The sequence below is a fragment of the Cololabis saira genome, chromosome 15 (genome assembly GCF_033807715.1).
Source record: "Cololabis saira isolate AMF1-May2022 chromosome 15, fColSai1.1, whole genome shotgun sequence".
Taxonomy (NCBI): domain Eukaryota; kingdom Metazoa; phylum Chordata; class Actinopteri; order Beloniformes; family Belonidae; genus Cololabis; species Cololabis saira.
Genome location: NC_084601.1, coordinates 33,472,428 through 33,499,068, shown reverse-complemented (window position 1 = coordinate 33,499,068; position 26,641 = coordinate 33,472,428). Strand labels below are relative to the sequence as shown.

The 26,641-nt window shown below is 36.2% G+C and overlaps 1 pseudogene; it reads right to left on the bottom strand.

Moving 5' to 3' along the window:
• LOC133460705 (ATPase family AAA domain-containing protein 2-like) overlaps positions 1 to 16,998 on the bottom strand; it is a 33,836-nt pseudogene extending 16,838 nt beyond the window's left edge.
• Positions 16,999 to 26,641: the final 9,643 nt, after the last annotated feature.

Sequence of the window (26,641 nt, the reverse complement as noted above, 5' to 3'; positions counted from 1 at the left end):
TTTCACCCTTCCTTCCTTCTTTTTCCCTTCCTTCATTCTTTCCTTCCTTCTTTTCTTCCTTCCTTCTTTTCTCCCTCCATTCGTTCTTTCCTCCCTTCCTTCCTTCCTTCCTTCTTTTTCCCTTCCTTCCTTCCTTCCTTCCTTCCTTCCTTCCTTCTTTTCTCCCTTCCTTCCTTCTTTTCTTCCTCCTTCTTTTCTCCCTCCATTCGTTCTTTCCTCCCTTCCTTCCTTCCTTCCTTCTTTTCTCCCTTCCTTCCTTCTTTTCTCCCTTCCTCGCTTCTTTTTCCCTTCCTTCCTTCTTTCCTTCCTTCTTTCTTCCTTCCTTCTTTCTTCCTTCCTTCCTTCTTTCCTCCTTTCCTTTCTTCCTTCTTTTTTCCCTTCCTTCCTTGTTTTCTCCCTTCCTTCCTTCCTTCCTTCCTTCCTTCCTTCCTTCCTTCCTTCCTTCCTTCCTTCCTTCCTTCCTTCCTTCCTTCCTTCTTTTCTCCCCTCGTACATTCTTTCCTTGTTTTCTCTTTCTCCCTTCATTCTTTTTTCCCTTCCTTCCTTCCTTCCTTCCTTCCTTCCTTCCTTCTTTTTTCCTTCCTTCCTTCCTTCCTTCCTTCCTTCCTTCCTTCCTTCCTTCCTTCCTTCCTTCCTTCCTTCTTTTCTCCTTCCTTCCTTCTTTCCTTCCTTCTTTTCTCCCTTCCTTCCTTCTTTTCTCCCTTCCTTCCTTCCTTCCTTCTTTCCTTCCTTCTTTTCTTCCTTCCTTCTTTTTCCCTTCATTCCTTCATTCTTTCCTTCCTTCCTTCTTTTCTCCCTTCCTTCCTTCTTTCCTTCCTTCTTTTCTTCCTTCCTTCTTTTTCCCTTCATTCCTTCATTCTTTCCTTCCTTCCTTCCTTCCTTCCTTCCTTCCTTCCTTCCTTCCTTCCTTCCTTCCTTCCTTCCTTCCTTCTTTTCTCCCCTCATACATTCTTTCCTTGTTTTCTCCTTTTCCTGCCTTCATTCTTTTTTCCTTCCTTCCTTGTTTTCTCTCTTCCTTCCTTCCTTCCTTCCTTCCTTCCTTCCTTCCTTCCTTCCTTCTTTCCTTCCTTCTTTTCTTCCTTCCTTCTTTTCTTCCTTCCTTCTTTTTCCCTTCTTTCCTTCCTTCCTTCCTTCCTTCCTTCCTTCCTTCCTTCCTTCCTTCTTTTCTCCCCTCATACATTCTTTCTTGTTTTCTCCTTTCCTGCCTTCATTCTTTTTTCCCTTCCTTCCTTGTTTTCTCTCTTCCTTCCTTCCTTCCTTCCTTCCTTCCTTCCCTTCCTTCCTTCCTTCCTTCCTTCCTTCCTTCCTTCCTTCCTTCTTTTTCCCTTCCTTCCTTCCTTCTTTTCTCCCTTCCTTCCTTCTTTCCTTCCTTCCTTCTTTTCTCCCTTCCTTCCATCTTTCCTTCCTTCCTTAATTCTTTCCTTCCTTCCTTCTTTTCTCCCATCATTCCTTCTTTTCTCCCTCCCCCCTCCCTTGACCCAAAGACAGCACAAGGGTTAAAATGCAGATAACATGGCGAGGTGTATGTAAGAAATGCTGCTAAATGTGACAAAGAGCAGAAACCTGTGCGTGTGATCCTGCCGGCTGGATCGGACGGGAGCCAAACCATCGATTTCATCAAAGAAGATGATGGACGGACGTTTCAGATAGGCCTGATGAGCAGACGAGAACATAATCAAACGTTACAGCAGCTGTATTTCTGACTACGCTTTATTCTTGGAGGATAGAAGTACGTTGCTGATGTAACACTTTATTTTGTTGCCTAAGGAAATCCAGCTGTTCCTGCTCTAGAAGATGATAAATATGTTCTTGGTGTTTTCTTAGATTTAACTAAAGCTTTCGATACTGTAAATCATGAAATTCTTGTCTCCAAACTTAAAAGATATGGCCTACAGGATGTTGCTCTCAAGTGGTTTTCTAACTATCTACAAGACAGAGAACAATATGCATGTATCAATGGTTGCTATTCCGCAAAGTTAAAAATATCAGTTGGGGTTCCACAGGGCTCGATACTTGGTCCTTTATTGTTTTTGATTTATATTAATGATTTAACCATGAACTGTAATACATTTCTTCCTATTTTATTTGCAGATGATACTAATCTCGTTGCCTCACACAGGGATTTACTGTAAATACCCTTGTCAATCATGTCAACAATGAATTATTGGATGTCTTCAAATGGTTTCAGCTGAACAAGCTTACTCTTAATATTAAAAAATGCAACTTCATGATTTTTAATAACAAAAACAAAACATTTCCCAAAGAAAAACCTAGAATTATAATCAATGGCTCTGAAATTTGCCAGGTTACTCATACCAAATTCTTGGGTGTCATTATAGATGATCATTTAAATTGGAAACAACATATTGATACTGTATGCATGAAATCTATTGAGATGCTTGGTATTTTGAGAAAAGTTTGTCCTTTTGTTCTTCCTTCCTCTCATTTAACTCTATTATAGCTTAATCTTCCCTCATCTTAATTACTGCAACATTGTTTGGGCTTCGACACATTCAACATATATTAATAAATTATTGATCATTCAAAAAAAGGTTTCTCAGAATGATATCACACGCAAACAGATATGAGCCATCTGCTCCCCTTTTCATTAAATATTCATTATTATCCATCAATAAAATTAACATTTTTCAAACATGTTCAAATTTAAAAATTATATACAAGATATTTCTTCTTCTTTTCATAATTTCTTTTGTGTTAATTCTGATATTCATTCTTATGCCACAAGGCACAAATATGATTTTAATTTACCGTTTTGTAGAACATGGTAACATCAATCTTTCCCCACTTGTGGAATTCACTCAATAAATCTCTTAAATCATCACCATCCTTGCCAATATTCAAAAAACATTTAAATAACTTTCTTATTGTTTCATCTTTGTAGTGTTCATTATTTGATCTGAGTTACATTTTCTTTTGTGTTTTTTGTTTTTTTTACTCCCCCTTGTGTAGCTTTTGTTTTTTATTCATATATGGAAACGATTCTATATAAGCCACCAGGCTTCTTCCTTTCCTTGCATATTATTTCAATGTTTTTTAATTTTTTGTTCAATTTGTCTTATATTGCTAAATAAATAAACTAAACTAAACTAAACTAACTTATGTTGCGTCAGGACCCGGTGTGGCCCTGGCCAGCAGGGGGCAGCACTGAGGGACCCGCCGACCCTTGAACTTGCCTGTTCGAACAGCAGCCGGAGCTGCCGCTCCGACTCGCCCACCCACTTGCTGAGGCAGTCGGCTCCTTTCCTCATGAAGAAGGAAACCGTCCTGTTGCCGTGGCTGCACTCGTTGGCCAACGCCCGGGCCACCAGGGTCTTCCCGGTTCCAGGGGGCCCGTAGAACAGACATCCTCTGCAAGAGCATACGGGCAGAATCAGTTTTCATGAATCTAAACAGGAATGCTTCCTTAACCACGTACCACGTTTGTACTTTTAGCTTTGACAGATGGGTTCATCAACCATTCATTTTGCGATTAAAGAATACATATACACTGCAAAAACTCAAAATCTTACCAGGAATATTTGTCTTATTTCTAGTTAAAATGTCTCATTTTTAGTCAAAAAAATCTCATTACACTTAAAACAAGAGTCATTACCAGAAAAATAACTTTTTATTTGACAATTTTCACCTGTTTCAAGTACATTTTCACCTAAAATAAGTAGAAAAATCTGCCAGTGGGACAAGATTTATGTTCTCATTACAAGCAAAACATTCTTGTTCCACTGGCAATTTGATTTGATTTGATTTATTTTATTTTTGTACATGTAAAAAAAAAAAAATAAATAACACTTCATGAGAAGTTCAAGAAAACAACAACAAAACAAAACAAAGAATTTCATCCTTTAAAACTTGCTAACTTGATTTACATGTTCCAAAAAAGGAGTAGGAAGAAGTGTAAACTTATTTAGTCCTAAACCCATTCACTGATCATTTAACCTGTATTTATAAATATTCACACAGTGTACTCACACTGCTAAGTAACAGTATTATTATTATTATTATTACTATTATATACTGTAATTATACTCACACACATCCTTATACATGCATACATACATACACATAGTTGCATATTTCTATATATTTGTACACATACGCCCATATAGATATTTGTATAAATATAAATTGTTGTTTTTTCCAGTGATGAGTCTTGTTGTAATAATAAGTAATGAGATTTTTTTTTTACTAAAAAAGAGACATTTTAACTAGAAATAACACAAATATTCTTGTTAAGATTTAGAGTTTTTGCATTGTAAACCCTGAACACACATATTTGTGTTCTCTGTGTCACCTGGGAGGCTGAATCTTGAAGTTGTCAAAGACCTCTGGGTAGATAAGGGGGAAGACAACCATCTCCTTCAGGGCTGAAATGTGACCCGATAAACCTCCGATGCTGTGAAAACCCACCTAGGAACGGAGGGACGGAGGGAAAGAGGGAAGTGACGTGAGGAGCAGAGCTGGCAGGAGGCCGACAGGCGGCTCCTCCCAGTTTTAATCACTGACTTAAAAATATGATGTAACTTACAGACTGATCGATGGCCATGGGATCAATATCTGCCAGACGTGACCTTCCATTCGCCACGTTTCTGCGAGTGTCAGGAGGCTCCTCTGCACGCAGGCTGAGAGGCCGACAGCTGTGAATGCAGAGTCAAAAACCGGAAGTCAAAAAGTAGGAAAACTGGCAAAATTCATAAATGAGTAGAAAAACATTGAAACACAAAGGGTTCAAAATGTTGGTACGTGTACTGTAGGTATTGGCTGTTTTCCATGTCATGTCTGTACAACGAGTCGTTTCATTCTCCTTTAAATGTGAGAAGATGTAGACCAGGGGTGTCAAATGTGCGGCCCGAGAGAGGTTTCCAACGCAAAAAAACGAAATGTTAATTTACTAAAAAGGAAGGCATAAATATTTGCCATGAATCGCAGCATATCCGATAATATACCATATTTTCTGGACTATAAGCCGCACCTGTATATAAGCCGCATCCACTCTATTAAAAAAAAAAGATATGCAAGCCGCAGATATTTATGTTGTTAGATTAGATATTTACTACATGTACAGAAGGATTTTGAACTGTAAATGATGTACATGTTTGTACCTAAATAGATCTTTCCTAACAGTGTCTTTTAACACGGCAGCAACTTTGCTGATTAAAACGGGACAGAACCAAGAGAAAATAACCGCTATTTATTTATCTATTTATCTGTTTGAAATCTGCTTCTACCTACTTCTATCTGCTAAAGAAGAAGTAGCGTATTCTTCTTTGCATTTATTTTGTCTTAGTTTTGATTCTAATTCTGGTTAGAGCGCCCCGAGTGGTGGAAGAAAAATCCACAGAATAGCCGCACCTTTGTATAAGCCGCACGGTTCAAAACCTATGAAAAAAGTAGCGGCTTATAGTCCAGAAAATACGGTATTTCTTCTACAAATCCATCGTTATTCCACAAAGAGAGCAGTTTTCGAATTTTTTTTTGTTTTCTAGAATGCATTTGCCGATTTTATTTCTTTGTCACTTCTTTTATCACTGCTAAAAAAGAGAGAGAAGATATTTATTCTGAGAATTTCAGTTTTGAATACGAGGATAGTGACAAAGTAAAACAGTTAAAAGAGAAGTGCTGACTTTTTCGGCACACTGGCATAAATATCCGCGCCAATTTTTAAAAATAAATACACTTAATTGTACTGGAAAAATCTCTAAATCACAAAGAAACACTCTCGGATGTAATAAGAAAGATTTAGCTTTTAATTAGATTTCCTATAAAAAAGCGAAATATAAAAAAAACATACTTTTTTCTGTTTATCTTTGTAAAATGATATTAAAAGTAAAGACATTTCAAGAAAAGATCCTGAAGAAATATATTTTACATAATTAGAGTAAACAAAGTGCATATTTCCTTTAAAATTAACTAAACTGATATTGGATTAGATCAGCGGTTCCCAAACTTTTTTAGCCGCGCACCCCCTTCTATGTCTCAACCCGGTTGACGCACCCCCGATCCCCCACCCAAAAATGTTATGCTTTTTTTTTTGTTTTTTGGTATAGTCTTACTAACATGTTGTATTTTAAATCTAGCCTATTAGTATGTAATCATGATGTTCAAAATAATTCAAAATAAAAAATCTTATTTTTGCATGTAATCCGTAAAACGTCAGGCGATGTGTCGCGGCAGCTGGACTGTTAAACCTAAATTATGGTTCCGCGTTAAATCAACGGCGTAGCCTACGGCGTAGGGTACGCGGCGACGCACAATGTGAGGTGTGCGTCGCCGCGTACCCTACGCTGTAGGCTCTGCGTCGGTGTAACGCGGAACCATAAATCAGCCTTCAGACAACTCATCAAACGGAGGGTGGATGGCGGACATGAGTTCCCGTCCATTATTGAAGTCTTAGACTCCTGCGACAAAGATGTTTTATCCAAGATTAACTGTTTGCATCGTATTCTGATAGCATTGCCTGTTACAAGTTGCTCCGTGGAGCCTTTTTTTAGTCGTCAACAGGACCAGAGCCGTCAGAGCGAAGAGAGAGAGACTGAGGAGCCTCTCGTTGCTCATGTTTGAAAAAGATTTGAAATGTGCATTTTCTGTATTTAACAGCGTTTGTGTGTAATGTATATGATTAATAACAGCAGCACGTCATTATAGGCGCCCCTCTGCTCCTTCACCCGCCCCCCCTCTCTCCTCCCCGACACACACACACTAGTATGAGCTGCAGCTCCAATGCGCGCCCCCTCGAGCACGCGCTGGAGCGCGAGTGTTTTGGATTGATGGTAACTTTATGGAGAGGTAGAAAAAAAGAAGAGAGGAAGAGAGAGAAAGAATCGAGGGAGTGATTGACTGCTCCTTGCAGAAAGAAACTTGCCACCGAGGCGACTATTTGGCTTAAGGTTGGCCTGATGGTTTTATAATAAAACCATCAGGCCGTTTTCTGCATTTTCTGCAAAACGAATAATGCAAACTACAGATCACGTTATTGGCATCCCAGAATAGAGCTTTGCCACCGAGGTGGCAAAGCGCATGTGGAGTGCGCTCTGAATTTGGGCACATCACCTCTACCAGCTTTATAGGTCTGGGTAACTCGCAAATATCCAGTGTAACAGTCTTTGTGAGGAAAGATCTATTCTTTGTCTTTGCCACCTCCAAAACCAGTTGTTGCGTCTTTCTCATGGAAGGTGCGCTCCTAAACTCGAATCGCGCAAACCCGAAGCGCGCACATGATGAGATGAGGTCTCTCCTCCTCCTCAATTTGCACAAATTGATGAAACCAAAACAAACTAAGCAAATGTAATTCATTTGGTAGATATAGTCCAGTTACTACAGAATAATTACAGAAAAAATTGTGGGCATTATTACATTGGCGGGCGTTACAGACGTGCATTTTGAATAGCCTGCATTTATTTATTCATTAAAATTACAGTTTTTGATTTAAAATTTTACAAAGGAAATGTTTATTTACACATCTTTATATGTGTGAAAAAAAAAAATTATCAGACCGCCATTACATTTTTCATCTCGCGCACCCCCTAGAGGCAGCTTGCGCACCCCACTTTGGGAATCCCTGGATTAGATAATAGTAAAAAAAAAGAATTAGAAAAAAAAAATTTCACACGGTTTTTGTTATTTTGAGCGTGTAAAAAAATTGGAGAAAAAAAATTGGTCAAATCCGGCCCGCCAAGCAAAATGAGTTTGACACCCCTGATGTAGACGAACTACTGCAGTCTTCACTTCACCTTAGTGTGACTTTTCCTGATCTTAATCTTTTACAGCTCGTGAACCTAAATCAGAGGTTTGAGTGCGGTCGGGTCTAGACAACTCGCGTCAGAGTCCTCTCTCAGATGTGTTTACTGACCTGCTGGACGCCTTGTCGTCTTCATCAGAGTCAGAGTCAGAGTCAGAGTCATCAGACAAATCCGGCCTTTGAGAGGATCTGGAGGAACAATAGAAACGTTCCTGATGAGCGTCAGACAGAGGGAAAGAAGACACCCATACACGCAGCACTTTCAATTAAGCAAACGATACTTTGCTAAGAACTGTTGATAAATTAAGATTTTTTTTTCCATTCAGCTCCAGTGAACTTATAACAAATGTATAAAATCGACACTGGCACATGAGGACATAACCTTGCTTTGCTTTTTTCAGTTTAAACCAACAATATTCCTCCTTTTTACGGAAGAGTATTAGGGCCAGGCAAGAGAAAAAAAAATTGAGAGTGGAAGATTTTTTTTACTGTGCACTTCGAGAAAAAAGTCGAAATTTCATGAATAAAGTCGAAATTTCGCCTTTTTTCTCAACATTTCAACTTTATTCACGAAATTTTGACTTTTTTCTCAAAATTGTACTTCAACATTAATCTCGACTTTTTTCTCGACATTTCGACTTTTTTCTCAAAATCTCGACTTTTTTCTCAACATTTTGACTTTTTTCTCAACATTTCGACTTTTTTCTCGACATTTTGACTTTTTTCTCAAAATGGTACTTCAACATTAATCTCGACTTTTCTCTCAACATTTCGACTTTTTTCTCAACATTTCGACTTTATTCACGAAATTTTGACTTTTTTCTTGACATTTCGACTTTTTTCTCGACATTTTGACTTTTTTCTCAAAATTGTATTTCAACATTAATCTCGACTTTTTTCTCAACATTTCGACTTTTTTCTCGAAATTCTACTTCAACATTAATCTCGACTTTTCGACTTTTTTCTCGACATTTCGACTTTTTTCTCGAAGTGCATAATGAAAAAAAAATCTTCCTCCTCTAAAATATTATTTTTATTTTTCTCCTGCCTGGCCCTAATAATCTTCCGTACTCCTTTCATTCAACATTTACGCTGAAAAAACCCTGAAAAACTAAAAAATGGAGCAATCTCTCTGGCTGAACTGATGCTGATTCAACACGCTGAAGGAAAACACCTAAGCTGAGTCTCCAGAGTCCAGACTGACCTGAAGGCATCTCTGCCGGTCCCGTTTGGACCCGGGGCGCTGATCCGGAAGGTTCCTCTCAGCAACTCTGCGCAACGGTGGAAAATAAATGATTAAAGCTGTAAATGTGAACGTTTTTAAGTTGTTTTTTTTTTTACTTTAAGCATATTGAGTAAAGCTTTTCTCTTAACACTGGCTTCTGAGCTGAAATACAACTGCAGTACTACATGTACTGACCACTGCGGGGCCGCTGGTACGGGGACGAGGCTCGGCTCTGTTTGGCACCAAACTTCTGGGGGCTGCTGCCTTTATCTGGGGTGTCTTTCTTGGCGCCGGCTCCGTTCTTGACCTTCTGCCAGAATATTACAAACTTTAATTGACTTTCTTAAACATGTAGAAGTGAGTGTTATTTATTTATTTTTTATTTATTTATTTGCACATAAAAAAAATACACAACCGCCAAAAATAGTATGTAGAAAAAAAGGAAACAACAAAAGAAAGAAATACAATGTAACAGAAAAAATGTGCAGGAGGAACCAAAAAAACCCATGAGGGCTTGTCGAGTGGTCCTCCTATAATAAAAACAACAATATTTACAGAGATATGTAAAACATAGGACAACTAAGGAGAATAAGCTAAATTACTAGAAAAACAGGAATCTGATGAGGATGTGCAGAGAAGTTCTGGAAAAAGTTGTTAAACTTTGCTAAGCTGGGTTAGCAAAAAAGTTGTGATTTGTTTTTTGAAATTATTTGTGCTCGAGCATTCTCTAATATTGAGTGGTAAGGTGTTCCAATAAAGAGGAACCTCTGAACCTAACTGAAAATTGAGAAAAAGTCGTCCTGAAAAAGGTGGGATGGAGATTGTTTGCAGACCTAGTATTAAAGTGATGAATTTGGGAATTGAATTGAAATAAAGAATGAAAACAGGTTGGAAGTAGCTTGTGGATGGATTGATAGACAAAAAGACAAATCTGAAAAACATTTACAGCATAAATTGGGAGAATACTTAGGGATTGGAACAATGGGGTGGATCTAGTAAATCTATTGGAAAATGTAATCATTTTGATAAAACGTTTTTGCAGGATTAAGATACAGTTGAGGTTGCTCATGAAGCTACTAGTCCAAATGACATTGCAATATGAAATATAAGGATAAATCATAGTATAATATAATAATATAATATAATATAATTAATAATTTATAATTATTATAATATGAATATTATATTATATTATATTATAATATAATTATATTATTAATAATATTATAATAATATAATATAATATAATATAATACAGATTTTCTTGGTAATAGATGCCGTATACGTCTGATTACTCCAATATTTTTTGCAATCTTGTTGGAGATGAGTGTAATATGATTTTTTCAAGTGAGATTTTCGTCAATCATAACACCTAGAAATTTGGTTACCGTAACTCTTTCCAAAATGTTATTGGAAATATGAACATTTGGAAGGGTGTTAGTAGCTTGTTGGTGTTACAAATTAAAATGCAAGAAGTAACCAAGAAAAACAAAACTGGAGTCAGCTCTGATTATCTGTAAAGTTAAAGGTAAGGTGCAGGGTAGACCAAGATCTCTACCGAGACCAAGACCAAGACCAAGTCATGACTAGTTCAGCTCAAGACCGAGACCAAAACGAAACCTAGTTATTTCCTGATCCTGTGTGATTGTAGAACATCATCCTGGTTCAGCTAGTTTCCATATGAGGTTGTATTCAACTGCAGCAAGGATTGACACAACTACTAACTAGTCCCAAAGTCCTCTAGCAGAATAACCAGCCTCCAACACCCCCCTCCACCTCAGAAAACTCATGAATAGTAAATGTTACTGATTGAAATTGGACTTAATTCGGAGATGAAACATGCATTTTAAATATTAAAGATACACACAATTATCGTTTACAAAACTGTACAAGAGGAAGAACTGGTGATCACCAGATTCTGTCACCTTGGTGTGCAAGAGCAACTCAAATACCCGAGACCGGGACAAGACCAAGACCAAAGACTGTCGAGGCCGTGACAAGAGACCGAGACCACAAAAAAGTGGTCTTGAGACCGGTCTTGAGGCCAAGACTGGTCTCCAGACCTATAAGTCTAGTGCAGGAGGTATTGAGACATACGGTATTTGGGCAATAACAGAGACTTGATGATTCTCAGGTGAGAAGAAGTGCAGCATTTTATCAAGTGAGACATGAGAGCCCAGACTCAAGCTGCTCTGAACAAGTTCAACCATTAATAGTAATTATATGGGCTCAAATTAATGCCATAAGTATTTTGTATCTGTAAATAAACTTTGTACTTGTAGAAATATTTTGTGCGCAACGTCAGTAGGTGATGCTGATTGGCTCTCCAGAAACGCTTTGAAACCCGTGCCAAAGATCGCTTATTGGCTCTTAGTTTTGGCACGTCAAAACACTGCCATAACTCGTAGTTGTAAAAAAGGTTTGTAGCTTTTGAAAAAAAGTTTGTAGCTTTGTATCTACAAATACAAATATTTTTTGCAAGTACAAATATTTTTTGCACACGCACAAAATATTTCTACAAGTAAAAATATTTTTTTCACATGCACAAAATATTTCTACAAGTACAAATATTTTTTGCAAGTACAAAGTTTATTTACAGATACAAAATACTTATGGCATTAATTTGAGCCCATATAATTAGCTGATGCTGATATTTCTCTGATGATGCTCGTTTTCACAAAGAGATGGTGGCAAAGACTTCTGGTGTTAATTTGAATGTTTTAAATATTGGTCTCTGCTAAAGACAAAAAAACAGGGATTTTTCACAGTTACTTCATCAAATCAGTCTGTCTGTCTGTCTGTCTGTCTGTCTGTCTGTATGATCAACCTCCTGTTAATAAAACCACTTCACAATCCTGCAGTTCTGCAGCACGTCAACTTCTGAACTTCATGAGACATAAACACACGAGAAAAACAAGTCGTGGTCCTCGTTCTGAATCTGCACGCTCCAATATGGTGGCAGCTGATAGAAGCGTGTAACCCCCCCCCCCAGACGCTGAGCTGGGAGCAGCACCTCCCAGGGAGCTGATAAAACAGGCTAAGCTAAGCCCACCCTGAAAGTTCAGCGTGTCAACACAGATTCTAAATATACGTGCTCAAAACCATGTTCACTGCGATATTTCTGCCTAAAACAGAGCTGCGCCCAAAAGGAGATAATAAGAGATAAGTGACACTTATAAAAAATATACTAAATAAGGCTGCATGGGAGGAGACAGAAACTATTTATCTTCTTTAGTAAAATGAAAAAAAGTGTTGCTGCTTTTTGAGATATATATGTATACAGGGTCTCATTCTTAGTTAGTCCCAATAACAAGCTTTAAGTAAATACATAAAGAAACAGGAATGTGTCTCTTTTTTCTTCTTGTATTATAGAAGATTAACTTCTCAGGAGTTTCGGACCTACTTTGTCAAATGTTCATCTCATAATTTGCCAAAAGCTTTGGGACAGGCGAGTGCAACGTGGCCAGAATGTGGCTCTGCAACGTACGTGAGGTCTTCCCCGACTTTTATTAAAACGGATGGACATTCAAGCTATGTTTCTCTAAAACCTGTCAGAGGTGTCAAAAGTATTCACATTCATTACTCAGGTAGAAGTATAGATACTAGAGTTTAAAAATACTCCTGTAGAAGTTGAAGTATCATCTCAAGTTTTTTACTTGAGTAAAAGTATAAAAGTACTGGTTACAAAACTACTTAAAGTATAAAAGTAAAAGTAATGTAAGGGGGAAAAAGCCATTAAGGACAAAAGCCATTGAAAATGAATGCATCTTAGTATAATGCAAATATATTAAAGAACCATATATGTGTACTATTGAGCATTAACATGTGTTTCAGAGAGCAGGAGATATGATGACTAGTTGCCTATAAGTATTGTAATGGTGCAATAAGTGAAACTTCAGAGGCATGTTATCATTTATCCTAACCTTTATTGGAATGTACATCCAAGTTTAGTTGCAGGAATCTGAGGGAACGGATGTAAGAACAAAACTGGACGAGAACATCTGAAACAACCACAACCAAATTCACTCTATCCGGATGGAGCAATTTAACTGGATAGTTTTTTTTTTAAAGGCCGAAATGAAATAGAGTAACAAGGCTGTTTTTAAAATGTAAAGAGTAAAAAGTACAGATAATTGTGTGAAAATGTAAGGAGTAAAAGTAAAAAGTCGTCTGAAAAATAATTACTCCAGTGAAGTATAGATAACCAGAATTTCTACTTAAGTAAGGTAACGAAGTATTTGTACTTTGTTACTTGACACCTCTGAAACCTGAGTATATAATGTTCTGTGTTGTTGATGTCTTGATGGATGCATGCGTTAATACACTCCCATACCATCACACGTGCCACCTTTTAAGTAACGCATTAACGATAACCCAGCTAGTGGATCCCGTTGGTCTTTCGTCTGGATGCAGCGTCCAAGATGTCTAAACAAAATGTAACTTTTTTATCCTACAGATGACAGTTTTCTGCTTCACCTTCTCATCTTAAATGAGCTAAAGCACAAAAGTCACAGCATCTATGAGGACAGTTATTCATTTAATATAATTAACCCGGCACACATCAGTTTTATTAAGGTGGAATTATTTAATAAAAGAACAGAAACCCAAAGATTTACTTGGAGGAGCACATGGCAACACTCAGAAAAACAAAGGAGAGAACTCCATGAGAGCGTTGGGCCTCCACCCGTGTGAGTGTAAATGCATGAATCATCTACTCCAACTACAAATGTGAACAACTATAAAAATCACCTTACTGCAATAAACATCTGTGTTACTCACTGCTGCTTTGTTGACGCGAGGACACACCTTCTTCTTCTTCTTCTTGACGTTGGCCGAACTCTTCAACACCAATCTGCTTGCTCTGCACAAGAAACAATGTCAAAGTAATAACTCTTGTATATTTTACAAAACAATGACAGAAAATTGTTCTTTAAATGATTTAGAAAAACCTGAGAGGGCGTTTACACCGGCTGTGTTTACATAAGAGAACATGTGATGGAGCTAGCAGCAGCTGAAATCAAATGTGGCTTCACTGCAGACGTCAACATGTCTGACCCAGATAAGCTACAGAGACGTTGTCCAACATTCACTTTAGCCCTTTAAAGATCTACACAATATAACATTAGTGGAAATTCAACACCGTGCTCAAATATTACATATATATCCATAAAAGCAGCCAGGATTGAACCCTGAAACTATTTATTGGGCACAAAATGATGCCTGTTTATGAACATTGTTCAGGTTTAGCTTCAAAAAAGACTAAAACAGAAGGTTCTGTAACACATTTCAATAACTTTACCATCTAAAACATTTAAAAATGGTGAGAAAGGCACCCCCTGATTTTCTTTTAAAAACGAAAGTTGGAAAAAAATAAAAATACCACAAAATTGTGCTTGAAGGTGAACAAATAAAACAAAAACAATGATTTTCTTAAAATCAGCTTTTAAGGAGTCCTCCAACTTGAATATCAGAGCTGTGCACAACTCTAAAATATAATATAATATAATTTCTAATCCAACAGCAACATCATGTTACGGTTATTATTTTATTTTATTTTATTTTATTTTATTTTATCTTATTTTATTTTATTTTATTCGACAGCTGTCTTACTTGGTGCCGGTTCCTTTCAGCCGGTTGGGGGTCTGGGATCTGGTGGTCTCTTTGGTTTTCCTGGTGCTTTTCGTCACCTTACGCTTCTTGCCACCTGAGACGTTCACATTTTTCCATACACATTTAAAAAAAACTTTTAACTTTTAGCTTCAGTAAATAACTCCCATAACTTTGTATCTCACATCTTACAGATATTCTTGGGTTGTAATGTTTACTGTAACTGCTGCTGTCCTTACCTGAAGGGCTCTGAAGCTTGGAAGATTTCCTATCAACACAAGAGAAATGAATCTGAATGAGAACACAGGAAGCAGCGGCCACAGAGGGATTTCTTTTATTAACTGAGTTAAGCAATTCAGTCTTAACTAAAAAAATACATTTAAAAATACTTTATTAATCCGCTTAGGAAAATGAATATAGTATATTATATTTTTCAAATCTGTACAGTAAATCCTCCTTATTTATGCCTACCTTATAAACAGCCACAACTTATTTAAGTTACCTTGTACCAGTTTGATGCACTCTGACCTCCAAGTTGGGAACCTCTGAACTGAATTTAAACTGAGACTACTGTAGATAAGAACGATACTGATGCCTCATTATTATTGAGTAACAATAGTATCATTTATTAGAAAGATTAGCTTAATTTGTTTTTTTTTATTACACTTTAAGCATTGACTATTCCTTTAAATGTTTTCATATCAGATTTCAAACAAAGGTATAAAGGTTTGTTGGTAGCTACCGGTACATGTACTGTACTTTGGCATCTTTTTTGTACTATTTGTAATTCATTTTCTAAATCAAAAAAATAATTATGGTCTGACACTGTTAGGGCTAAGGGGCAAAAGCACATCAACTCTTGTTATTCTGTCATTTTCTTAACATGTTTCTTTAATTTTGGCTCTTGGGACTTGTTTACTATCCACTCTCAAGCTACCAACATAGTTGCAGAAGTTATTCAAGTAGACGGGTTATTAACAGGATTATCAACATAACATTTAGACTGTGACCTGATAATTTTCTTTGGTCGTTTTGCATCTTTATGCTTTTGTTTCTTTCGAACGGTGCGACCCTTTTTTGCATCCTTAGCACGACATGCCTGCAAAAAAAATGAAAATTACATTGTAAAAAACATTAGTCTTCTGTAAATGACAAGCAGTATAGCATCGTACTCACACATTGATATTATTTCATGACAACACAACAGCTGCAGGATCTTTATAAATACTTCAAAACTAGTCATTTAAATCTAATAATTGTTTTCTGAAATATATTGCAAAATATTTCAAAAATTAAAAAAGTGCAATTAAATAATAATTTTTAGTTAGTTTAAGCTGCCACAGTTACAAAGTCTCAGCCAAAAACTACAGTTTTTGACGGTACGACTGTAAAACTGTTCAAGCCAAGAGAGGGCAAACATGACCTCAGGGGAACAGCAATGTTTGACACAACAGCAGTAAACAAATACAAAGGGCAGATGTTTATCCGTTTTAGGAGTAAAACTGTGGAACTCATTAGACAACGACCTTAAACTAGCAAACTCAATAAAAGCATACAAGATATTATTCAAAGAAAAGGTAATGGACACATATATAGAAGCACAATAAGCAAACAAAGAAGAATGTACACATGCATGAGATGAAATGACAAACTAAATTGTTTTTGTCAGTTTCTTTAGCATCTTTTCACTTTCTGTTTTCAGAGCTATCATTATTATCATTATCATTATTATTATTATTACTATTACTATTATTACAGTTATTACATCGATTATTATTATTATTATTATTATTACTAATATTACAGTTACTAACATTATAATAATAATAATAATAATAATAATAATAATAATAATAACACTTATTATTATTATTATTATTATTATTATTATTATTATTATTATTATTATTTTGTGCAACCTCATGATACTTAATTAGTTATTTTTGTATATTCTATTGTGTTAAAAGTTGGGCAAGATAAGCTTTATGCTTCAAGCCCAGACCTTTTAGGTCAAAAAATTACTATAAGTACTGTAAAAATGAATAAATAACTAAAAACTCGTTGTTTTGAGGGATTATAATGGTAGTTTTCTAGCCAACAGTGTTCCCAGTGATGGTCGGACTCTCATCGGACAGCCCCCCTTCCTCCAGCCCGTTTACCTTGCTCTTCCTCCGGGTTCCCTTCGCAGCCTGCGGCCGGGTCTTGGAGCTCTTGGCCGGCGGCCGCTTCCGCTGAGCCGGCCTGGCTCTCCGGTCCTTCACCGCTTTACCCCGCTGTGTCGCCATGGTAACCACGCACACACAATACAACACGCATTAAAGGTATTTAACAAATGCGAAAAAGTAGCACGGACATTTAAACCTTCCACGTGTTCATGTTTGTTTTTGTGAAACGAACTGCCGTCTTGCTGGGGTTGTTTTGCAGAGCAAAAAATAAAACTCAAACACACCCAAAGCACAAATTGATAAGATGACGGAGATCAGGCGTTTCAACTGCTGTAGATTTAAAAATAGCTTTGGCGCCCCCCAGTGGCGTCATGGCGCATTGCACACCATCCGGGTCCCTATCGAGGCCGCATTGACCATAGACATAAAATAACATTTGAACCATTTTTCTGACAACAAAATAACATTTGAACCATTTTCAGACAATAAAATAACATTTGAACAATTTTTCAGACGATAAAATAACATTTGAACCATTTTTCTGACAACAAAATAACATTTGAACCATTTTCAGACAACAAAATAACATTTGAACAATTTTTCAGACGATAAAATAACATTTTAACCATTTTTCAGACAATAAAATAACATTTGAACCATTTTTCAGGCAACAAAATAACATTTTAACCATTTTTCAGACAATAAAAGCTGTTACTGCTGCTCTGTAGACACGTCACCGTCTTCTCCAGCCCGCAAACAGGACCAGTATGTTAGTTTATTGTCTGAAAAATGGTTCAAATATGTTATTTTGTTACTTGAAAAATGTAAAATATGTTTTGTTGATGAGAAAATATGTTTCTCTATTTTTATTATTTTTGTGAGGGGGGATATATATATTGTTTTTCTGCACTACCTTGTTCTCTATAGCTGATATAACATGAATGACTCCTATGTGGGATCAATAAAGTTCTTATTTTTGAAAATTAAATATATTATATTTGGTGCCTAACTGTTTCCCAAGTATATTAGTGCGTGTGCGAATGAATAAATGAGACGTAACACGTAAATTTCTTTGTAGAAAGGCGCTTTATAAGTCAATTTACTTGTATCAGTTTACAGGGCAGTCTTACCACATCCAATATGGCGGCGACGTTGACGTATCGCAGCAGTGGGCAAAACCACTCGATGCGGCGAAACGTCGCCGCCATCTTGGAGCGGGCACAACTCAGCCAACCTACACAGCAGCTGCTGCGAATGAGAGATGCCTCCTTTTTAAAAATGTCTCTGTGTGGGCTCTCCCACATCTCCAGTGTCTTTCCATTGGGAAGGTTTCCCAAGAATAAGACGGACAGGACAGTGTGTGACAGTATGTGTATATATGTCTGAATATGTCACAGATGTATTTATTTATTTATTTTTTCCCCCTTGTCTGCACACATATTAATGATTGATACCATGATGATAGAAACCAAAGGTATATATATGTGCATTATTACTATATTTAATATATATACATATATATATATACGCATACATATGCATACAAATACATAAATATACACATACAAACAGTGATTTTTATTTATTTATTTTTTTTTTGGGGGGGGGGGCGGGTGACGACATCCACTGCCAATCCAGGAAGCAAGAACACACGGAGACACACGTCAAGCACTGGAAATCTGCAACAAAAACCACAAACGAAACACGAAACCGGCACGGAGCCGACCAAAACACGAACAGCAATCGACCTAAATCTTGAGATCTGATCGCAGTCTGAGCTAAGCTACCGCTACCTAACCACAAAAACTACAGAGCAAGCATGCAGGTGAACAAGCCAGTGTGTATGTCTATGTGTGTGTATGCGTGTATGTATATGATCATGCGTGTGTGTGTGTGTGTGTGTGTGTGTGTGTGTGTGTGTGTGTGTGTACGTGTGAGTGTACATGTCTTTGTGGCTATGTGTGTGTGTGTGTGTATGTATATGATTGTGTGTGTGTGTGTGTGTGTGTGTGTGTGTGTGTGTGTGTGTGTGTGTGTGTGTGTGTGTGTGTGTGTGTGTAATAAACCAAACAAAGCTCCACCTGAAGTGTATCTATAGTGGGGGAGGGGGGGGAGCAACCCCGCCACCCCGCGAGACCAGAGGCCGACAAGGAAGAACCCGGAACCCAGGCCACCGGCAACCCCACAGAGGGGAGGAGTAGGAGGGAGGCAACCCACCGCCTGCGAGGCCCCCCCCCCCCCACGGCGCGGAAAGAAGCAGTCAGGGATCCCGCGGCGGCGGACCGCGACCCAGGCAATCCCCGGCCACCCGGTCCGGGCCGGACACGTGTCCAGGAGGCCCTCACCCTTCAGGCCAACGACCCCCACCCGGCAGTTTTTTTTAAATGAAAAAATAAAAATGTAGACTAATCCATGTTTTCCCTCCACTTGTTTTTATTATCTGAGTATTAACTGTAAACCTAGACCCCCACCCTATTCCCAACTCTCGAACTGTTAATTGCACTACTAATAGCTTTTTATTTATGTATGCTGTATGTCTGCGCTAATACTGTATATTGTCCCTGGCACCTGTACCTTTGTATATTAGCTAATCAATCAATAACAGTAATACAAATAATTGGATTTGGGGACTTTTTCCATTTTTTATTCCTTTTTTCAAAATGACCCTCATTAGTTTAACTGTATAAGAGTATATAATAAATCTACAGGGTTAAATAGTCTAATTTGGTCCAAGTCTAATAGTCTAATATTGGGACAGGGCCCAAAACATCCTCCCAAGTTATACTTCAGCAATCATTGTTTTTGTTCACTTGATTACTATTGTTAAACACTGCGAACATATTCTATATTTGTAATAATTAGGTTTCCATGCCACACTGTGATCATAGGCATTGGTGTCATGGTGTTACCAATTTACGGTTACCAACCGTATAAAATCTTTCCTCTTTACAAAAAAGTCAGTCAGCTTGAGCATAAATACAATCTGAAAGAAAGCAGCAGGACCAAGTCCACCTGGTGAAAATGTTTTTATTCAGAAAGAAAACCAATCACATTTGTATGGTACATTTACTTTTACTTCATTATTCTTACAATCAATTATTTTACTTACAAGCAGTATTAACAAGTGTACTAAAAAAATACCACAGTGATAAAATGTAACTAGCCTCTTAAAGACAGAGAGAATATCAGCATCACGCACCTTTTAGCTTCAGGATTTAAAAGCAGATAACTTCAGGTTCACAATGACAGGAGTTCCTGTTATTTTTAGACAGAAGCTGCAGATATTTAATACATCTCTCAAATGTCTCACATCCAATATACAAATTTGTTTAATTCAAGAAAGCAAAAAGTTTCGACAATTTACAAAGACTCAAAAAAGTGACATGACTTTTAAGGTTCTTTGTGAAAAAGTGCAACAGACTAATGTGACTTGAAAAATAAAAACCCAAAATAAAAGAATTAAAACCAAGAAAACAGCTTTTCACAAAGAACACTATTTATATGATAGATAATAACTTCTTAAAACTCCATTACATTTTAACTCCCTGGTCAGATTATGACAATAAACTTTTAGAGTTTTTATCATTAATTATCTTTTTTATTTTTCTCCTTGTCTGCATGTATATTAATGGTTTATACCAAGTTTGGTAAAACCTAAAGGAGATATAATCATCATAATTCTATGCACTCAATGGGATAATTATAATTTCATCACTGAATTTATACAGAAGCACATACGATACTTCTTTTTTTAATCCCTGCTTTTTATTACTATAAATTATGGGTAGGTTTTACATGAATTAAGAGCATTAAGAGCATGATGTAAAGCATAAGTCGTAGTTAAAAAAAAAATAGATTGATAATTCAGCTTTTACCAGTGTTTTAGAGAAATTTGGATATGTTGGCATATGCTGGCTACACACACAGTTGTGTCTTCACAGACAACCACGCTTTGATACAGCGTCTTCTGGAAGAGCAGCTTAGCAACTGCTTTATTACTACTAATAATGTCATTTAGCAGTGTTCCCTTCCCACCCAACACAACAATCACCTTTATACAAGAAAGCTACGTCTTAAAAGACACCGTCATCAGAGCCGGATTAAATAAATGGACTACACTAGGCAGACTGTGATTTTTGGAACCCCCTCCATCGCTGTTATTTATGAAATCTTAAACTTACCAAAGTTACTAATAAAACTTAATTCACATTTTACATAGCATAGTCATAGTCAAGTTGGTTCTTTGTATTCCAAAATAAGTCATGTGTTGTATATTAAACAGTCTATCAGACTATTTTTAGATTTTTATTATTTATACGTTATTACACCGCTCTATTAAATGCTATTAAATTATCTTTATCTTATCGATTGTGAGCATTTTGCAGAAAATCTTAATTAAATGTGTTGATTAAATTGAATAGTTAAATAAGAAGTCAAATCTACAAATACCAATAAAATTTGCAGTAAGACAAAGTGTGCTGTAGTATGTATGTCTGTATGTATGTATGTATGTATGTGTATGCGTATGCAGAGCCGTTTGGGAGATTTGCGAGGCCCTGTGTGAAATGGCCAGGGGGGCCCTCGTGAAATTTTTGGGTTTTTCGGGTCGGATCGGGTGTCTATATGCGCAATTTTAACTCTCCAATTAGCAAAATACTGGATACCTTCCCCTGCCTCATCATCATCTGGGCTTGCCTCGACGCGGGGCCCCGCGGCTGCTTGAGACCCAGTCGGATCGGTGATTTTTGTAACAAATTTATCAAACGAGCCTTTCAGAGAGGCATTAAACTCTTCCATTTTCCTTCGTTTTTTTCTTTTTTCATCCCCTGATGGAAATTTCCTGAATCTGTCTCGTTCTCTCGACATCGTGTGACAGTTTGTTCCAACTCCACCGTCTGGATCAGAGCACCTTGTGTCTGCGCTTGGTCTGATCAGTTGTATTGAACAACAGACACGCGCATCATTGCACATATATGTATTGATATGCACAGACTAGTACATATTTAGGTCTGTAATGGAATTTGACTGTTGATATTTATAAGGGAAAAAAGGAAAAAAAAAAAAGAAAAAAAAAAAAAAATTGGGGGAAAAAAAAAACGGCCCATAGCGCCAGGCCCCTTGGGGCGCGAGGCCCCGTACGGTCGCACGGTTCGCACATCCCTTGCGGCGGCCCTGTGCGTATGTATGCGTATATATATATATGTATGTATACTAAATATAGTAATAATGCACACATATATATACCCAGGCAAAAAAGTAATATACTTTAATGTACTAAAAATGTACTTAATTTTCTGAAAGTACATTTCCAGCACATTTGGACTTAATGTGTTAAAATAAAGTAAACCAAAAATATATTATAAATGTATTAATTACAAATGTATTATTCCCTCAGTAGTACTTAAGTTTACTTAGATAAAGTACACTACTTTGTACTAATACTTAAATTCATATTAAGTATATTCATATAAAATATACTAACATTGAAATATATATAAGTGTTTTATTAGTATATTAATTTATTATGTACTTTGAATGCTTTAAATATAAGTTTAATTTTAGTATATTTGCATCTACTTTTATTAAGTGCACTTTTAGCAACCTTTTTATAAGTTTACTTTTATAACATTTTTTTCATATCATTGTTAGCATAGTAGTGTTAAAGTGCAATTAAAATAAGTGTATTAATAATTAAAAACTACTTCAGTGGTAAATTAGTGTATTCTTCATAAGTATACTATAAACCAGAACAAATTCATCAGTATTTAGCCATTTCTTTTAATAATTTTAATTTCTTTAGCTGACCCTTTCTCTTCAACCTTTTAAAATATTGTATTTTACTAGCAAAATGCAACATTGCTGTTATGTAATAATACCTTTTCTAATTGAAAAAATATCCTTACATTTCTATTTAAATTTTAAAATGTTAGCAATTAGTGATACAAAGTACATTTCAGGTTCAGGTTACTTTATTGATACCCAAGGGTAAACTGGTTTTGCAGTCGAGAGTTAAAACAAGCAGCAGAAAACAGACAATCAGTTCAGGAACAAGACATTTAAGAAGAACACATACACATAAAACAAGAGACAGCTTCGGCTCGACAAAAAGTGCTGCAGTTCATGAAATAAATATAAGAGATAAAAGACATGAGGCTAAAAAAGAATTAAAACACCAAGAGCAAAATTTCCTCCAAGTTAGGAATGGATAAGAGCAATATAAAAACATTGTAAAATACATCGTGCTCCGAAAAGTGACTTGTGCAACTTTTGTGCAAACTACAGCTTGTTCACCAGTGTTACTGCAGCTGGAACAAAGCTGTTTTTATAACGTTTAGTTTTTTGGATTACTTCAACACCACCGTTGTTTTTATGCAATACTTAAAAATCCATCCATCTATTCTTCAAATTTAATGGTGAATTATGAATAAACATGAACAGCAACAACATAGAGCACCTTTCAATTGACCATATGCTTTTATATAATGCAGTAGTCACCAGTATTTCTAATTAAAAAAACAGTACAACCTTGTGTATTTCTTATCATCACATGGAAAGTACATATTCCAAAACTTGGATTGTTTCACTTACATTTTACAGCAATCAAAAAACACATAACATAACTGAAAAATTAAGTCTTTGATTTTGCATGAAAACAGTTTGTTAAAGTTCAACATTTTGAGGCCAGGTACAGTGCCTTGAAAAAGTATTCACCCCTATGATTTTGTTTGTATTTTGTTATACCACAACTGTTGGACTATTACTATTACCATTTTTGTTTTAAGGCACACCAAGAATACACACTGATATGTAATCCCTATTTCTTACAATTTGGCAGTGAAGATTTGCATGTGGTGCATTTTCCACATTTTTCAAATTGACCCTGAAGTACTCGCGGCTGCGCTGCCGCTGATTGGTTTCCCCCGAATGCAACCTGCTTGAATGAAGCTGAAGGAAACCTCGTCATAGTCGACTTACAATGGCGCAATTCAAGTTCGGGATGTTTTATTTTAGGGACAACACAATTCACGTCGAAAGTACTGACATTGTGACACCTCAGTACGGACAGCAGCTTGTTCAGGTATTAAAACGGCCGGACCTGTCGAGTGAAGACGGATGGATACAAGTGTGCTGGGGGACCAGGAAAGCACCTAAAGACAAGGTGGCCGCAAAACCGCTCCTACTCGGAGGTTTGTACTGCTCGTGCATGGTGTGAAGTATTTTATGAATGAATATTATTTCTACAATGACTAAACAAGTTAATAGGCAAAGTTGTCATTCACATGCTGCATTAGCTAATAACTAGCTAGCTAGCTGTTGGCGACAGCTAATGCGTCAATTAGTGTGAACATTTGTGAGCATGCTGTGTGGAGCATGTTTAGCAAAAGTTTTGTGTGGTGCTAACCATAAATCGACAATTGCCACAATGTAAAGAAAAGAACAAGAACAAAATTGTTTGTACAAATTTGTTCTGCTAGCACTTGCCAGCCAGCAAGTGTTAGTGATTATTTGATAAAGAATTTGCCAGTGGCTCATGCTAATGATTGTTAATGTTAACCTTGTATGTAATTTCAATTTTTTTGTAACTGTGTTTATAAAAAGACTTAAAGTGACTTGTTGTGTATAATATTAGATTGACCGTGGTGCATTTCACGAGACATACAAAATATCTAAAATATTGAGCAAAAGAGGGAAAAAACCTGGTTTTGACAGTTTGTCTGATGTATGGTTGTGGTTACAGACAACTACAAGGAGTTGATGGAAAGAAAAGAAGCCTTCCTCAAGGACGAAGACATCTGGCACATGGCAGTTGCAAGGAGAAGGAGCTCACCTTGTACCACAACATATGACGGAAGCAAAGCAAAGGTTATTTTTGTTGCTTGTGTTGGTAGTTTATTTAGAAAATATACTTAGATTAAAACACCTGTAGGTTCAAAATGCTACTCCATTTCTTATACTTACCAGTCTTGATTCACTGAAATCCCTATTTGTAGGTTGGTTATGCTTTTAATATTGTCTCGTCATCTTGTTTATGAAAAATGATATGAAGTGAATGTCACCCACTGAATTATTTTTGTCTGAAACTATAGAACCTTGAGTGATGAAATAATCTGTTTGAATATCCCAAAATCCACTACAGTAGCTAGTAAAACATTGTGTTTCTCCTGCTGGCTGCAAAGATGAAAGGGAAGAAGAGTGTCATGTCATACACATAAAATCCTTAATGAATTTATGACACTGTAATACTATGATGTTTTATATTTGAAATGTTTTTCTAAAAAATCTGTGGTATAGTTCATATGTTGTTGTCATATAATACATTCTTTCTCTTCGGTACAGAAAAAAAGAATTACTGCAACTTCCAGTCTCACTTCAGATGAAGATGACCCATCACAAGTTCTTCAAACAAATGTAAGTATTTACAGGAATAAGGGAATATTGTGGGAGGATAAGACACATTTTTCATTATAAGTTTAACTCTATTTTTCCTTATTATCATTTGTTTTTCTGCCTCCACCCTTGCCTTGGCCATAGTCAGAAGCAACATGTTTCAGGTTTTCCTCGTGTATGTAAGCCCCCTTCTTGCTAATGTGATAACTTTGGAAAAGCATGATTTGTAATACCATTTTATTTGTCCTTTTCTATTTTACAGATACAGTTATTGCTGAATTTCCAGGAACAACTGTGTCTAATGTGAGAGCAGTGATTCGGAGAAAATGTAACAATGAGAATTTTGTGACCAAAAAGAAACAGTAAGCAGTAACATCAGTAACTGATTGTAATAGTTTTTGTTTGTTTATTTTTTGGTGGACATACATTTTGAGTTTACACAAACTGTGTCAATGTTTCAAAAGTCAGTTTAATGTTCATTTCTGTCATTACTAGCTTCTCTGCGGTGCACAGCTAGCACATCTATTGTTTCTTCTGAAGATCAAGCTGTTCAGGTCTCTGTAAAATTTGTTGATAAACTTTTTTCTTTTTTTTTGTGAACTTAATATTACTAAAAATAATTATCTGGGGTCAAATGATCCAAATTTGAAAAAAAAATGTTGATGAAGAGAAACTGTTTGAAAATGTTGTTTAGATGTACTGTACCAACACTAAACTTTACATCTTTAAGTTGTACTTAAATGTACTTGATTTATGCACATTTTTCCTGCAATGCTGTGCATGTTAAAAATAAACTTTTTTTCTACTCCAAGTATGTTCTAATTATTTTTTATGTTTACTTAAAAGTCATTCCAAATTCAAATTAATTATGAAAAAATTTTACTTTCTGTGTACTATTGAAGTGTATTTTAATGAAGTACATCTAGTATACTTCCTGCGCACATAATTAGTGTACTCGCAGTGTACTATTTTCGATGTGCTAACAATGTACTTAGTATACTAATGATATATCATTAGTGCTACTTAAGACATACTAAAGTACAACTTAGTGTACTTATCTGTACTATTTTGAGACACCGTTAAGATGAAATATAATATACTTAAGTACAACTTTTTAATTTTTATTACATTTTTGTAAATATATTTAAAATGCAATGGCAACACATTATGATTAAATTAGAAATACATTTCCAGTATATTCTAAATGTATTAATAGTAATCTGAAAAGTGGATTAAAGTATACTTTAAATCGAATTAAAGAACATTTTAAATAAGTACAGTATTAGTAGAGAAAATTGTACTTAAGTATGTGTAAGTTGATCTTAATCGTGTCTCAAAATAGTACAGTCAAGTACACTAAGTTGTATTTAAGCATGTCTTAAGTAGCACTAATGATATATCATTAGTATACTAAGTACGTTTTTAGTACTCGAAAATAACACACTTTGAGTACAATAATTATGTGCTTATGAAGTATACTAAGTGTGCTTAAATTTATTATGC